Here is a 17,582-nt window from a genome sequence, read left to right as displayed (position 1 = left end):
CCCTGGAGACTAGAGGGTAGAGCTACCCACTACTTAATCATGGAGGCCAGGGAGTCATGGCACATGCCTTTAATCCCAGAAGGAAGCAGGAATACCAGAAGTCCAAGGCCACAATTTGCTACACAAGATTACTTCAGTCTAAAAGAGAATCAAAGTCAGATGGTGGTGGCTCAAAATTTTAGTCTCAGGGTAGGGGAGGTGAAGAGAGTAATATAATAAGTCATAAGTCATGTAGAAATTTCCACTACCTATTCAGTCTGATAATTCATAGAGTCAGGATCTCCCCCATTCAGTCTGAGATTTCATAGAGATAAGAAGTCTATGGGGGCTGGGTGCCCTGCTTCTCAGATCTTCCAGCTTTCACTCTAAATATCTGACTCTGGCTTTTTATTGATTAAGATTAATTAAGATCACACTTCATACTGGTGAAGGGAAAACTTGACAGTTGGCAGAAGTCAGGCAGTACACATGGTCATACAGTTTGTTTGGAAGGAGAAAAGACCAAATGCGCTACTTCTCACTGATTGATCACTTGTAGTAAATGGATGGGCTGGATGGTCAGTGACTTGGAAACAACATGATTTATTATGGGTGAGAAAGACATCTAGGGAAGAGCTATGTACATAGATCTCTCCAAATGGGCAGAGGATAGGAAGATACTTGTGTCCCATGTACATGTTCACCCAAAGGTGACTTCAGCTGAGGTGAAATTCAATAATCAAATACATATTCTGTCTTTGTGTGGATGGTCAGCCTCTTTTCTGTGCCATTCATGTCGTTTCCCAGTGAGCCCATGAAAAAAGTGGCCATGGTGCCAGAGATGTGGTCTCTGCATAGACTCAAAAACCTGGACTTACCTTCACCATGCATGGAGTAGCTACTGCTGCTGCTGACTGCCAGATCAGCCAACAGTAGAGACCAACACTAAGCCCCAGATATGGCCCCATTCCCTGGGGTGAGTAGCCAGCAACCTATTTGCAGGTGATTACACTGGACCACTTCCTCCATGGAAAGGACAACTCTCCCCTACATGTAATGCTGCTGCCAAGACTACCATCAGTGGCAGGCAGTGTTGGCATATGACTTAATGCCAGCATTTGGAAGGCAGAGACAGGATGATCTCTGTGAATTTGAGACCAGCCTGGTCTACAAGAGTTCCAGGACTGGCTTCAAAGATACACAGAGAAATCCTGCCTTGAAAAACTAAGAGAAATAAACAACCAAACTATTGAATATATAATTAAATAAAAACCTATCATCAGTGGATTTACTGAAGGACTTATCCACCAACATGTTTTCCCACACAGTATCGCTTCTGACCAGGGAACTCACTTCACAGGAATTGGGGTCCAGGAATCAAATGGTAGAAACAGGGATATATCCACTCACTAAAACCTCTAGTTGTCAACAAGGAAAGTTTTCCTTCCTGTTTCTGCAACTCTACATTCTTCTGGTCTAGAAATTTTGGTTACACATGGGAGCAGTGATCCCACCAGGAGCCACAAGAAACATTCCCACAGAACTGGAAACTCAGACTTCCACTTCAGCTTCAATTACCCTTAAACCAACAGACTAACAAAGGAGCAACAGCATTAGGAGAGTTGATATATTCAGATTACTACGGAAATTGCATTGCCTCTGAAAAATAAATTGTATCTGAAATCCAGGAAATCCTTTAGGGTATCTCTTGGTGCTACTGTACCCTGTGATTAAAGCTAATGAGAAACTACAACAATCCATTCCAGGAATGATGACAAAGGACAGGGACTCACTAGGAAGGACAGTGTTGCTGTCTTTTCCAGGAAATGACCCAAGACCTGCTGAAGTACTTTTGGAGACAAGAAATACCAAATGGGTCATAGACGAAAGTAATTCTAAAATCTATCTAAGGCCACATGACCAGTTACAAAGATCATAATTATAACTGACATGAGTGTTTCTGTTGTATTGTGTGAATAATGCATTTGGTTTTTTTTGTTGTTTTTGTTTTCTTGGTTTTGGTTTTTCGAGACAGGGTTTCTCTGTATTGTTTTGGAGACTGTCCTGGAACTCACTCGGTAGACCACGCTGGCCTCAATCTCAGAGAAATCCACCTGCCTCTGCCTCCCAAGTGCTGGGATTAAAGGCGTGCGACACCAACGCCTAGCCAATAATGCATTTGTACAAATATTTGTATGTGTTAGCATTCAGGCATCTGTATTGGCCTGCCCTTGGGGTTCTAACAGGGTATGACTCAGCTGCAGCTACTAAGAACATCACCTGTACACACCCACTTAGTTGCCTTTTAAAAGGGCCCTTCCCACCTACCAACTCTCTCTCCCCCCTCTTTGTCTGTTCCTCTCTCTCTCCCTCTTTCTCTCCCTCTCTAACTCTCCCTCTTTCTCTCCCCCCTCTCTCTGTGTCTCTCTCTCTGTCTGTCTCTCTCTCTTCTCTGTCTCCCTCCCCCTCTGCTTCTCTGTCGTCCACCTTTCTCTACCTCTCTCTTCTGTTGTGCCATTACTATCACAGAGGCTGGTCTCCCCTCTCCCCTTTGCACATTTCCCACTCACTTTACCCCAATAAAAGTCGAATGGCATCCTTTTCTCACATGACACATTCTTAAAGTGTAAAAGTATTTTCTTTCACATTCCTCAACATATGAGGTAACATCAATTAAGAGAATATCAGTGGTTATCAAATGTGCATTTGATGCAATAGAAAGATGTCCCCCAAGGGATATTGTCAATCTTCTAAGTGTTGGGGTAACCCGAATTGAGGAGGGGTCCCCAAGCTGGATTCGTCACCCCAAGAATCAAGAGTCCACCTGCCAATTGATGCAACATCAAGAGGCTTTAATTAGGCATCTGCAGATGGGCCTCTCAGTCAGCTTCTAGACCGATTGGCCCTGAGGTTCAGTTACAATCAGCTTTTAAAGACAAAAACCACAAGCTTTTGGGAGGGGTCCCTATCTTGTGATGGGGGAGGGGGGTACGTGACTCCTGACCCTGGGAAGTAGATGTCTTCCTGACCTACATGTTGTAAATTCCTCAAACCTTGGTATGAGTTAATTATCTCTCCCTAAGTAAATAGTGTTATCTCCTTGTCTCCCACTAATCTTGTTTGCCCATCTCTGATGCCCTGGTCAGTTCTTCACAGGTGGTTGGCAGCCTGGAATTGGCCGTTTGTGGGTTTACAGTCCTTCTGCAATTAAGGTTGCTAAACCATACATTCCATTCTGTGGTTTGGCCAGTTCCTGGGATGGGGTCCTTTGTTCACTTCCCAAGTTCTCTAGTGGGGTGCCCTCCTTGTTTAAGCTTATATTTTATTTCTATTAATTTGGGGTCTTTCATAAGTATATAATACATTTGTGATTGTATGTGGGATAGTTTTTTATGATTAGGCATATTTACAACCTAGTTATTGTTTTCATTTGGAAATTAATCATGGCATACAGTGATATGTTTGTGTGTCTGAGTTGACAAGGGATGAATTGTGATGCCTATTCTTGGTTGTTTGTGGGGACACCAGACCTTGAACAGAGACCCACTTCCCCTTCGGCCTGGGAGCAGGCAGCTGTGAGATAATGTTTACTGAAAACAATTCAGTGCTATAAAGCTCTTGATAGGGCTCAGATAAGGGCTAGCTCACTGGGCTCAGATAAGGGCTCGCTCACTGAAACACCATGACTTTGACACCCCCTATGGCTAGATGATTCTTCCTGCTCCTTGCTGTGTCTCCCCGATTCTGGGGCCAGAGATTAAACCACCAGCCAGGAGGGTGAAAAGTCCTGGGGAGTTGTTGGAGAATTGTAGATGGAGATGGATGGCAGAAGTCCTTAAAAAGGGAAGCGTTTTTTCTTGGAGAGACTCTTCTCCTAAGCTGACTTGGGAAGCATAAAGTTTTCTTAAAGCAACCGACCAGTCTCTGTGTCATCTATCCCAACCACCTTGCTATATTCTCAGATGCAGGCTGCACAGCAGGTGCGACAATTGGAGGATCCCACCGAGATCATAAAAGCAAGGTAAGTGAGCTGGTTAGTCTCTTTTTCTGGCCAGGGACAGATTGGGGAAAGTAGAAAAGAAATGATGAGAAATAATCCCTGGAAGTTTAAATTACAGTATCACGTAAAAACGTTACTTAAAGAACAGGGGACTACAACCATGGAAGGCTTTTTAATATGGATTGAACATGCGAGTCCATGGTTCATTACTGGGGGGAGGCTTAAATGTCCCAGATTGGAAGGATGTTCGCTATGAGCTTTAGAGTCGGGTGTTGGTGGCATATGCCTTTAATCCCAACACTCGAGAGACAGAGGTAGGTAGGATGGAGGCCATCCTCATCTATAGAGCGAGTTCCAGGAGAGCCTCCAAAGGGATAGACAGAAACCTAGTCAAAAAAAAAAAGAAGGAGGGTAAAATAAGAAATAAAATAAAAAATCTCCAGTCTTTCACCTGATCCACTGAGGTCAGGAAAGTAAAGGAAAACTGAGAGATTGAAAAGACTGGCCAACAAGTAAGGCTATAAGGATGTATTAAAAAGGGGGTACCAAGCTAGGGGTACCAAATTAAATGTCTAGGCCTTTGCCTGACAAAGGTCAAAAAAGAAAAGTGGAACCTAAGAAGTTGCCCTCAGTTGAAGGGTGGATTGGAGAATCGTCCTCAATGGGAGGATGGATTAAAGATAGATAAATTTAAAAAATTGGTAAAGTTAATAAATGAGGCCAGTCTTTCACCTGATCCACTAAGGTCAGGAAAGTAAAGGAAAGCTCAGAGATCTAAAAGGATAGCCAACAAGTAAGGCTATAAGTATGTATTAAAAAGAGGGTACCAAACTAGGGGTACCAGATTAAATGTCTAGGCCCTTGCCTGGCAAAGGTCAGGAAAGAAAGGGAACCTAAGAGATCACCCTCAGTTGAAGGGTGGATTGGATTAAATGTCTAGGCCCTCACCTAACAAAGGTCAGAAAGAAAGGGAACCTAAGATAATAACTTGCCCTCAGTTGGAGGGTGGATTGGAGGATCATCCTCAATGGGAGGATAAATTAAAGATGGGCAAATTAAAAAAATTGGTAAAGTTAATAAATGAGGTATTAGTATTCAGTAAAGAAAAAGGCAAAGGTATATAAAATAAAAAATGTTTGGTTACATTTATATGGGGTATGTTATTGAATTTTGTAAGTCATCTCTAAAAAGTTTTGGCAAAAGCCTGGCCTTTCCACTTTGCATCTACAGAATTACAAGGAGTGGGTAGGGCTGTAGCCCCTAAGTGTAGCTCAAAACTTCTCAAATGAAGAAATGATGAAGGACATACAGGAATTTTTCAAACTTTTGTTTTAATTCAAAGATTGACTGGAGTTGTTCTGTTAAAGAAGTTTCAGTTCAACAAACTAATCATAACCTAGGCAAAAGAAGAGATGTGTATGCATAGTCTGTGTGTATGGAGGTGGCCATGTCAGTATGTATGAAGTGTGAAATGTAAATGCGTGAATGTTGACAAAAGCAACTGTTCTAATTGCCTTGGATATGATTAAAGGGATACATAAATCCCTTCAAACAGTTAAAAACTACCTAAATCGATTTAGATATAGCCAAAAGAAACATCCAGTCAGTCGGTTAATATTTTAACAAAAATTCAAGTTAAGCCCTCAGAGCCAGTCAATTAAGAGAGAGAGAGAGAGAGAGAGAGAGAGAGAGAGAGAGAGAGAGAGAGAGAGAGAGAGAGAGAGAGAGAGAGAGGTTTTTTTCAGGGAACTGCCCTGCTGCTTTGGCAGGCCCCACCCCCAAAGGTGTCTGTGTAGATGCAAATTAGGCCTTGTCAGCTCAGATGCAAACAAGGACTTGTCAGCTAGTGAGAGCTACAGGTTAGAAAAAAAAAGGGACTGTTTGGGACATAGTATAGTTTACAATCCTTAAATGATTCTCAAAGGTACTTAATGGTTATGTCCCTTTTAAAGGACATCTACTAATAATTTAAATAGTGATCCCAATTCTTCTAGATAGTTGACTAAGGAGGGTAGACAAATCTTTCTACTGTTATGGTCCAAATACAAAATTAAAAAAAAGGGGGTAGTAATGTCCCCAGTCCCCACATGATTCTTTGAATAATCCACTCCTCATTTAAAAATTTTTAAAATGTAAATGCCAGTGAGCAATCTACTTCAGACAGATTCTGGCATAATGAAACTTGAGCAACTATTGCTCAGGTCAAATGGAAACATCCATACACTAGACAGTAGAGAAGACCCTAATATGGGGTCGAGGGCATGTTTGTGTTTTCTTACAGGAAAAGAATAAAGCTTCAGTAGCTGTCACAACATTTGGTGAGATACATGGAACAGAGAAAACTGGACCTGAGACCATGGGAGCCTGCCCAAGCCAGTTCGAGATCTCCTAAATCAGTGTTCCTGACCCTTGATGTCATCAAATCTACAGCCCGAGAAAGAAATAAAACAGTTTTATTTCCAGTTTCTCATCAGGCCTGCTTCATCAACCTCCTGGACCCGTGAGTTTTCATCCCAAAGCCAACAAAACTGGAAGATTAGCAGTTTCCCTTTGACATACCTTAAAACAACAGAATTCATTTTGCCAGCTTTACCCTTTGGGGGAAAAATGACCCATTTAAAACATTTGGACATTCGTATGGACTGTAATGAGTGGCAAAAGCCTCTTTTCAGTATTTGAACAGGATGTGGTCACTTGAAATATTAGACTTGGTTGTTCCTGTTTCTGGAATCGCACCTATGCCAGTGTATTTTTCTGGGGAAATGTAATTTGCCCTAATGCGACAAAAAGACTTTGACTCAAGTTACATATTTAGCTGATACTACTGACATTAAATCAACAAACTACATCACCACAGGAACAAATTGGTACTCTGTAAATAGTGCAACAGCCTTTTGTTCATATTTTTTATAATGCTACACGTGTAACATCAATGATTGTACCTAATGTGTCTGTGCAAGTGCACTCTCTAAATGCTTTCCTAAGTAGATCTTGAAATGATTGTAAACTTTATCATGGTTTTGACCGTCAAATTGTAACTATAAATCACCCTTGTAACAAAGAAAGATTGGTGTTAGAATGCTACGGCCCAGATCGGGGGATGGGCAGATGACAGAGGGGCACTATGTCAGTGGGGGTCCTAGGAATGGCAACAGTGGCTGTAGGCTTTCTGGCTTCATGCTGAGTTCAAAGTGCCTTAGCCCATGGCAATCCTGATAGCCATAAAGCCTTATTACAGATGATTCTAAGGTTGGGGCGCTCTGTTGACGGGCAACCAGTGGGGAAGACCTCTCCCACCTAAGACAGGGGTTCAAGGTCCCCCAAAGACAGGCCAGGGAGGGTGACCCTACTTGACCTAAGCCAGGAGTGCCTCATTTAAAAATAAAAAGGGGTGAATTGTGGGGACACCAGACCTTGAACAGAGACCCATTTCCCCTTTCAGCCTGGGAGCAGGCAGCTGTGAGATAATGTTTACTGAAAACAATTCAGTGCTATAAAGCTCTTGATAGGGCTCAGATAAGGGCTTGCTCACTGAAACACCATGACTTTGACACCCCCTATGGCTAGATGCTTCTTCCTGCTCCCTGCTGTGTCTCCCTGATTCTGGAGCCAGAGATTAAACCACCAGTCAGGAGGGTGAGAAGTCCTGGGGAGTTGTTGGAGAATTGTAGATGGAGATGGATGGCAGAAGTCCTTAAAAAGGGAAGCGTTTTCTCTTGGAGAGACTCTTCTCCTAAGTCGACTTGGGAAGCATAAGTTTTCTTAAAGCAACCGACCGGTCTCTGTGTCATCTATCCCTACCACCTCGCTACATTCTCGGATGCAGGCTACACAGCAGGTGAGACAGTTGTTGACTTAACTACATCTGGAATGAACTGTAATTCCAAAATATATGGAGGTGTTGTATTCTGAATCTTGAGAGTTGTAATCAGAATCTTGAGGCAAGAAGATAACATGCCTTTGATCCAGATCCTGAGGCTGAATGACACATGTCTTTAATCAAGACCTTGAGGCTCTAAGGCACACTATAACTCTAAGTCACACCTTATGGTGTAAGGACAATGTAAGAGAGAAGGTAGTGTGCTAGTTTTTGTCTGCTTTCCCCCCCTTGTCAGCAATCCATTCCTTCACAGGCATTGAAGCCTACTTCTTTGGGATTCCATCATATAAAAAAATTAAAGAAAAGAAAACATCTGAGACTCCAAGCCTTGTCAGACTGAGCAACTCTAGATTCTTCAGCATTCCATGCACTGCTAGTTATTATTGGACTGTAGCCTATAAGGCATTCCAATGAATCTCCATATATACATACATATATAGATAATAGATAGATAGTAGATAATTGATGGACAGATAGAGAAGATAGATAAATAGATGATAGAGATAGATATAGACAGATGATACATGATAGAGTGATGGATGGATGATAGAAAATATAGATAGACAGACAGAGATGGAGAAGATAGGGAGATGATAGAGGGACACATGGTAGAAAATAGATATAAACAGAGATATAGAAAGAGAGATGATAGATGATAGATAGATATAGATATAGGATATATAGATTTATTGATGACAGATAGGTAGGAAGAATGATAATACATGATGGATAGACAGATGATATTGAGAGAGAGGAAGATAGATAGATAGATATAGAGGATTGATAGACAGACAGATAGATGATATATAGAGAACAAGATTCTATTCTATGCTATTCCTGACTAAAACAATGGGAATTCCAGTCAATTAAATTTCTATACTTTTAGGTTCTAATTTAGAATTTACACTGGAACTACACATCAGAAGAATCTTTAGAATATACTTTATTACCACAATACATAAATTTGCCAAAAATATCATTTCCTATTGTATGAAGCTAAAGAATATGGGAAACAGTGAACCATAGTGTTAGGTGTTATTTCTGATGAAAATTACTAACATAATATGAGCATTTAGATACATAGTAAAATTTGGTTATTTGTGTTTTCAAATTGATAGATACTTGTTACTTAGTGGAAAACTACCTGTTTATTAATGCAATTTTGGTTTTGGTTTTTTCAAGACAGGATTTCTCTTTATTGCTCTGGGGACTGTCTTGAAACTAACTCTGTTGTAATTTAATCTTATAGGCATTCAATTTGAAACCTATTTAAAGATTAAAAATTAAGAAAATTTATGCTTAAAATGGAAATACCATTATCCAGCTCCAATTACCAAGGAAGGTGAAAGTAAACTCTGTCTCCAATTTTAAAGCCATCAATTACAATTGTAGTTAAAGGACTGAATGATAGAGCTGGAGAGATGGTTTAATACTTACGAACACTGACTGCTGTTCCAGAGATCTGGATTCAATTCTCAGTACACACATGGTGGCTCCCAATTGTCTGTAGCTACAGTTCTAGGGGACCTGACACCCTCATAGAGAAATACATGCAGGCAAAATGAAAATTTAAAAATGCACATAAAATAAAAACAAATAAATTTAAAGTAATGAATGAAATTTAGTATTACCTTCTAAATGGAGATAACTTATTCCAGTTACATCCTGGCTTGATGAATTTCTAAGAGTTATGTTTGTAAACAATCTCCACCTAGATACATAATTTTTGTTTTTGTTTCTAAAAAAATGAGGCATGTCTGATCCTGGTAGCACCAATATGCTTCAGAGAAGATGATGGATATTAAATAGCTCCTCAGGGTCTTTACTTTCTTCTCAGAAAAAGTAAGCCACTGGGAAAGAAAGCACTCATGCCTCATCTGCTGACTGGATGCTGTCCAAATTGGGCAAGCAGCACATAAAAGAGAGTGAGGGCCAAACCTTCCTAAGACAAGAGGAGACAAGGGGGGAGGCAGTTCTTCAAAAATACTGCCTCATAGAAAATATTGTCAGATATTAAAGGCATTCTTCCTTCCAATATTCTCTCTGAGTATACAATTTCATGAAAACTAGGATTGTTTATTTCTTTTCTTCTTAATGGGGCAATTTCAAAACAGGGTTTCTCAGTGGCTTTGGACACTCTCCTGAAACTAGCTCTTGTAAACCATGCTGGTCTAGAACTCACAGAGATCTGCCTGCCTTTCCCTCCCAAGTGCCTGGATTGAAGTAATGTCCCACCAATGCCTGGCAAAGACTACATTTTCATTAGTATTCATGTCTCAAAAATTTGACATGAGTTTCAGGAATAAAACTTCCAATGCACTGGAGCTGTCACACAGTCTTCTGTCAAGAGAAAAATATATCATCTTGTTTGTGATCTGGTTCATGCATCTCTCTCATGGTTGTCGGAGGTGCCTGTGACTACCAGGTAAAAAGTAGACTCAGTTCTTGCTGACAAGAAGACACAGAAGAAACATCTTTTGTTGTTATTGTTGTTTGTTTCTGTTTTTGTTTTGTTTGTTAGATTTGTGTTTCTCTGTGACTTTAGAATGTGTCCTGGATATATCTCTTGTAGACCATCTGGTCTTGAACTCACGGAGATCCACCTGCATCTGCTTCCCCAGGGCTGGAGTTCAAGGTGTGTGCCAAGACCACCTGGTACAAACACCTTCCTTTGTGTCCTAAACATCTCTCTCTATTTTTTAATATCCTGGCAACCTTTCATCTGTTGAATAATAAAATCAGCCCAGCCATAATTGTGCAATTGTCTGTGCAAGCTCAGAACATTGTGTGTAGGAAGAAGAGGATAAACCTGTGAACTGCAGGAATGAGCTTGTTCAAATTCGAGACTCAGGTGGTGAGCGATGTTGAAATTCATGCCTCTGCAGATCTCTAAAATGTATGGGTCTGGAGAAGAAGCCATGGCCAGGGACCCCTGTGCTGTGTCTTTAAGCACCTTGAACTCTTAAAGAAGACCTCTTGTCACTCAAGCCTCACCAGCCAATCAGGGACACCAGGCCAACCTTCCAGTCACAAGTCTTGCAGGACTCTTCCAGTGGATTGATTTCTGTGCTTTGAGTGCTGTTGTGGTGTATTGTGAGCGGGGCATGGATGAGAGCAGAAGCCACAGCATGGTCATTGAGGGAATGCTATCCCAAGATGGGGAGCATGAAATGAGGAGGCATGGGAGATGCTCTGGCAGGCCTTCCCGGGGGCTGTGTCGGAATCTTCAGCCAGAACTAGTGCTCTTTGAGGTCCCATATGACCTTAGAAACTCTCCAGATCCTGGTGCTGGCCTATGAATACTTCACTCTGTGGGCTGGTTCTATGTAAAGCATTTCTATCATCGAGCTTTTGTGGAAACATCTTTGTATTCAACCCCAATGGGTTTTTGGTGCATATGGAAGGCAAGATGCCAAACTTGGAACAGACAGGCGTCTCTAGTATGTTCTAGACATCCTGCACTTTACATTTAACATTTAGTTGTAAGATCCACTTGGAGTTAATTTTCTGCATGGTATAAATAGCATTATTTTTCTTTATTTTTTAGATATTTCTTTATTTTGGTTTTTTGAGACAGGATTTCTCTGTATAGCTTTGGAGACTGATCTGGAAGATTCTCTGTTGATCAGGCTAACCCCAAACTCATAGAGATTTGCATGCATATGTCTCCTTATTGCTGGGATTAAAGGCATGAGTTATCAAAGACATCCCTAAATAGAGGCATACCACTACTAAGCTGTGATGTGGAAGGGTAGAATTCTTGATATAAAGGTTTTAACAAGTATTAGGGAGAGGTTAGTCACAGAAAATAAAATTTAGCTGAGGGAGTGCTGCCACTAAATTAACCCAAAGAGAAGTGTATGCTCAGAAGACATGTTAGAGATTAGGATGCTAAAATACACATATGTTCTCCAGGATTATCCAGATATTTGACTCCAAACCATGACAAAGGAGAAACCCCACTTTTATAAACAGCACCTAAACCCTTCCCCATATCACAGAACAGGGCTTTTACAAGAGGCTCAAGGGGGCATTATGTGTCACGGTGAACATCAGGGCTTGTTCCAAAACAGGAGTTTTCATCTAGAAAATTTCATAGTTCTGCCAGGTTGGCAAGATGAAATCAGGTGACAACTGTTTGCAAAGGAAAACAGTGGTGCATCGAGAGTTGAATTGAGCAAGCAAGACATTCTGGATAGTTCTTCACTCAAGGAGAAGGAACATAGCTCCTTCAAAAAACCACGGAACACACTAGGCAGAGCCAGTGACAGCTTGGAGACTATCCCTAGGATTTTTCCATCAGGCCCTGAGGTATTGAGGATAAAATAGAGGTTCTCCATTAAAACGAGGAAGGTGCTTGGGAGAGAATGTAATGGTCTGGAGCCAGGGCCTTCGTGGAGAGGTTTCTTCAGAATCTGAGAACACAACTCTTCCCACCACATGGAGCTGTGGTTTTACGTCAAAAAGCCACTGTGGCCTTAGTCAGTAATGATCTTGGGATGCCCTGTGTTCCCCTCAAGCTGTATTGTTTGAGTGGCCTTCTCCTGAGTTGATCCCATTATATGATTCTTTCGGCTGACTTCCTATTTCCCCCGGAAGCTATAACTTTTTGTTGTTGTTGTTTTCCTGTCACTATGAATCTTTAAACTGACCACACTGTGTCAATGTGTGTAATATATTTTTGTAATTCTCTTGAGAATTACATGTGTTTCCATTTTGTGTATAGATTTAGAAAAAGATATCCTATCTTAAGATGTTGGGAATTTTATTCATATTTTATTAATTTCACCTTGAAACTTTTCTTTTTTATTTTATTTTCCAGTTTAAATTTAGATAAGAAACAAGGTTGCTTCACAAGTCAGTTCCAGGTCCCTCTCCCATTCCCTCCCCTCCTCCCGTGCCCTCCCCTCTTCCCCCCCCCCCCCCGTTATCCCCTCATTCCCCCAGGGAGGGTGAGGCCCTCCATGGGGGTGTCCATAGTCTGTCATTTCATATAGGGCAGGGCCTAGACCCTTCCCCAAGAGTTCAGGGTGAGAGTGCACCTCACATTGTTCTATGGGAGTCCAAAGTCCGTGTGTATACTTGGGATGGGTACTGATCTGCTGCCCAAGGCTCAATAGATTCCCTAGGCCTCCTCACTGACACCCAGATTCAAGGGGTTTTGATCAGTCCCATGCTGGATTCCCAGGCTGATGCCCCAGATTCCTGTTCTTCTTCTCTACCCACAGGACCAGAATGAGGACAAGGAATAGAAGAACCACCAGATTATTGGACCTGCTAGCACTCACCAAAAGGGAACTCTGGTCCCCAGACCAGTAAGGGGCTCTTTCTGCACCCACTAGAAGAAGAGATGGGAAAGAGACAATACAAAAACACAGTCAGCAACAGAAAAACAAATATGACACCGCCAAATTCTAGAGACTCCACACCAGCAAGACCCCACATTCCAATGCGAACGAAGCAGAAGAGAACGACCTTAAAAGCACTTTCATGAAAATGATAGAGGCCCTAAAAGAGGATATAGGAAAATCCCTCAAAGAAATGGAATAAAAAAACAAACCAAAAAATGCAATAAATGGAAGAAACAAACCAACCGAAAATGCAAGAATTGGAAGAAGAAACAAACCAAAAAAGGCAGGAAATGGAAGAAGAAATGAAGCAAAAAATGCAAGAAATGGAAGAAAAAACAAAGAAAAAAATGCAAGAATTGGAAGAAGAAACATACCAAAAAAGGCAGGAAATGGAAGAAGAAACAAAGCAAAAAATGCAAGAAATGGTAGAAAAAACAAAGCAAAAAATGAAAAAAAAAGGAAGAAGAAACAAACCAAAAAAGGCAGGAAATGGAAGAATAAACAAAGCCCAAAATGCGAGAAATGGAACAAAAAGCAAACGAAAAATGCAAGAAATGGAAGAAAGAACAAACCTAAAAATTCATAAAAGACAACAAACGGACAAAAAGATAAACAGAAAATTGCAAGAAGCAAGGCAAAGACTGCAAGGGTTGAAAACTGAAATAGAGACATTAAAAAAAACACAATCTGAAGAAAGGCAGAAAATAGAAAAGCTGGACAAACAGTCAGGCACTACCAATACAAGCATTACCAACAGAATAGAAGAGATGGAAGAGAGAATCTCAAGTGTTGAAGATACACTAGGAGAAATGGATTTATCAACCAAAGAAAACCTTAAATCCAACAAATCCTTAACACAAAACATCCAGGAACTATGGGACACCATGAAAAGACCAAACCCAAGAATAATAGGTATAGAAGAAGGAGAAGAAATCCACCTCAAAGGGGCAGAAGGCATATTCAACAAAATCATAGAAGAAAACTTTCCCAACCTTAAGAAACTTTTCATTATATGGTATCTTAATATTGAGGCATCAAGTTTCCAATAATCATTTACATCTTAATTTATGTAGGCTATTTTATTCTGGGTGTATTTAATCTGTGAAAGACTTTTAATATTTTGCCAAAAAAGGATAAAGGGACTTGGCTAGTGGCTCCGTACATATTCTTCTTGGGAATAACAGTTCCCAACACCCACGTTTGGATTCTCATTACATCCTGCTATTACAGATCTAGGGTGTCTGACTTCCTCATCTCTGGTATGTCACATGTACATACATGGAAACCCCTCTCACACAAAAACTGTATGTACAAAAAATTGGGATAAAGTTGTTTTCCAAATCCTTGTTATTTACAAATGAGAGCAAAAGCAGTCACTTTGGATGCATAATACAAATCATACATTATTTTTTTATTTAGTTTTCAGTTTACATACCAACCCCTGTTCACATCACTCCCCATCTCCTGTCCCCAATCTCTCTCCCTTCATATCCACCATCCACACCTCTGAGGAGTTAAGGTCTTCTTTCAGGAGTAAACAATGTCTGGCATACCAAGTTGAGGAAGGACCAAGATACCCTATCCTGTATTAGGACTGAGCAAGGCATCCCAGCATAGGCAGTGGGATCCAAATGCCAGTTCATATACCACGTTTGGCTCCAGCCCCCCCACTAAGATCAACTCACATAACTGTCACCCTCATTCAGAGGGTCTAGTTTTGGTGTCATGAAAGTTCCTTAGCTCTCAGTCCATAGTCAGGCAGGTCACAATAGTGGCACTAGTAGTAGGTGTTGCTTTGTTGGAGTGGGCTTTTCCTTGATAGAGGAAGTATGTCACTGTGGGTCAAGCATTGAGGTTTCTTATATTGGGATGCTTCCCAGTGTGTCAGTGAACTTTCTGGTGCCTCTCAGTCAAGATGTAAGGACTCTAACCTTCAGCAGCACATCTGCCTGCATGCTGCCTTGACCTCTGCCATGATGATGAATAACTGAACCTCTGACATGTCAAGGGATAAACCACAATTAAATGTTTTCTTTTTAAGAGTTGCCCTCGTTCATGGTGTCTATTCACAGCAATGAAAAATGTAACAAAGACAACTGTTGCTACCAGGGAGAAGGATATTCCTATGATAGCCTGGGCCTATCATACAATTTCTCTGCTGTGTTCACAGTAGTGTGGATCTGCTAGGTTGTCTCTCCCTTTAAGTCTGTTCATTGTGATTTGTTTCTCAAGGCTATATGCTAATTAAAGGTCCAAGAAATGGTACGTGTAAACCTCCTATTCAGTTTCCTTCTAAAGTGAGTGGGTAAATATATTATAATGTTCCTGTCATGAAATAAGTGAGGGAAACACCAGAATTATTTCAATATACTGTCAAAGACATATGCATTTCAAATGTCAGTGTTGCACTTTCTGTTTTACACATGCATGGATTATTTTAGCATTCAGTGACCTATGATGATGTGCACATTAACTTCACTCAGGAGGAGTGGGCTTTGCTGGATGCTTCCCAGAAAAGCTTCTACAACGATGTGATGCTGGAGACCTACAGGAACCTCTCTGACATAGGTAAGACTGAATTTTCTTTCATTGTTGTTGATACTTATCTGTAATTTTTATTGAGAAAAAATGTAAAATTATGTGAATAAAGCATAGTTCTAGTGGTCATTGAAGATATTTCCTTAAATTTTATATAGATTCCATTCATGTATCATATATTTTCTGTTATTGTATTTTAGGCTACAGATGGTAAGACCATTATATTGAAGAACATTGTCAAAGTTCTAGAAGACATTGAAGGTAATTTTCTTGTGCAGGTTCATAAAATTTACTTCTGATGAAATTTTAACGTGTCCTAGAAATTTTAAAGAGAAGCAACTATTTAAACAAGCACAGCTTAAAGTAAATTAATGATTCTTAATGTCTCACCAAAACCCATACCTTAGTGTCAGGTATCTATTCTGTGTTTCCAAGGCATTTTTTTGAAAAAGAAGACAAAAAATGCTTTCACAGATACCATCATTTTCAATGTTGTAAAAATGACAGTTCACTTAATTCTATAGCACTCAGATATTTTAAAGGGTATAAATGTGCAATAGGTGATAGGCATATTATATCTAAGACATTCTAAGAAAACACAGTGTATAATAAAGCTGTCTTGACTCATATCTTTTAGACTTTGCTAAGTGTATTGACAGGGTCAGTTTATGAGTATCAAGAAGGTTGTTGTGGAGAAACCATCTCTAAACCACATGTCTGTAAGGAAAAAAAAGTCAAAATGTATGAATGCAATGTGGAAAATTTTGATCATAATTCTTCCTGTAATAATAATATCTTATGTCAAGCTGGGTGGTAGTGGTGCACACCTTTAATCCCAGCACTTGGGAAACAGAATGAGCAGGATTTCTGTGAGACTGAGACCCACCTGGGTTACATAGTGAGTTCTGAATCAGACTCCAAAGCTACACAGAGAAACCTGTCTCAAAAAAACATGAAAAATGCAATATAACATGTAACTCTAACTACAATTAATGTGAGGGTAGAATAGGAAAAGAAGGTATGTACTCCCCCTGCTCTCTCTGAATAATTAGAAGATAAGAAAGAGATTTAGTGATCCTAAGTTTGAGTAGATTTGTTGAATGTGATACAAGTTTACAATTAATTGGTTTTCCAACTTTATTGGAAAGACATCAAGAACCTGACACTACAGAAAAGCACTATGAGTATTGTGAGTATTGAGATGCATAAATATATTCATTTTTCCTAGTACATTATGCCAATGTACTATTACAATCACATTCAGTGCACTAAGTATTGTCAAACCTCCAGTTCTTCTCAAATAAGTGAAAAAATTCATACAATAAAGATGCCATAAATATGGGGGTATGAAGGCTCTTATTGTCTTTCACAGGAATCTTTTTTTTTTTTTTGGTTTTTCGAGACATGGTTTCTCTGTATTGTTTTGGAGGCTGTCCTAGAACTCACTCTGTAGACCAGACTGGTCTCAAACTCACAGAGATCCACCTGCCTCTGACTCCCGAGTGCTGGGATTAAAGGCATGCGCCACCAACACCCGGCTTTTCACAGGTATCTTGAAAGACACAAAGTCACCCCTCATAAAGGGGAAGCATCATAAATGCAAAACTTGAGATCTGATTCCTCTTTGCAATTAGGCTATATTATGAAAATAATTTATTCAGATACTACATTTCATCAGTATAATGCATGTTGTAAAGCTTTTACTTGTACCAATTATCTATGCAGGAAGGAAAGAGACCATACAGGAGAGAAACAATTTGAATGTACTCAAGGTATTAAAAACCTTATTGTTTTACAGGATTATTCAGATGCATGAAAAATTCATACTGGAGAG

The 17,582-nt window shown here is 40.2% G+C and overlaps 1 pseudogene; it reads left to right on the top strand.

Annotated features, from left to right (window-relative positions):
* Nucleotides 1–15,447: 15,447 nt before the first annotated feature.
* Nucleotides 15,448–16,007, top strand: LOC121135301 (annotated as a pseudogene).
* The last annotated feature ends 1,575 nt before the right edge of the window (nucleotides 16,008–17,582 follow it).

The sequence above is a fragment of the Mesocricetus auratus genome, unplaced genomic scaffold, assembly GCF_017639785.1.
Source record: "Mesocricetus auratus isolate SY011 unplaced genomic scaffold, BCM_Maur_2.0 Super-Scaffold_100037, whole genome shotgun sequence".
NCBI lineage: Eukaryota > Metazoa > Chordata > Mammalia > Rodentia > Cricetidae > Mesocricetus > Mesocricetus auratus.
The sequence above is the reverse complement of the archived record's forward strand: the minus strand, read 5'-3'. Positions and strand labels throughout refer to the sequence as shown.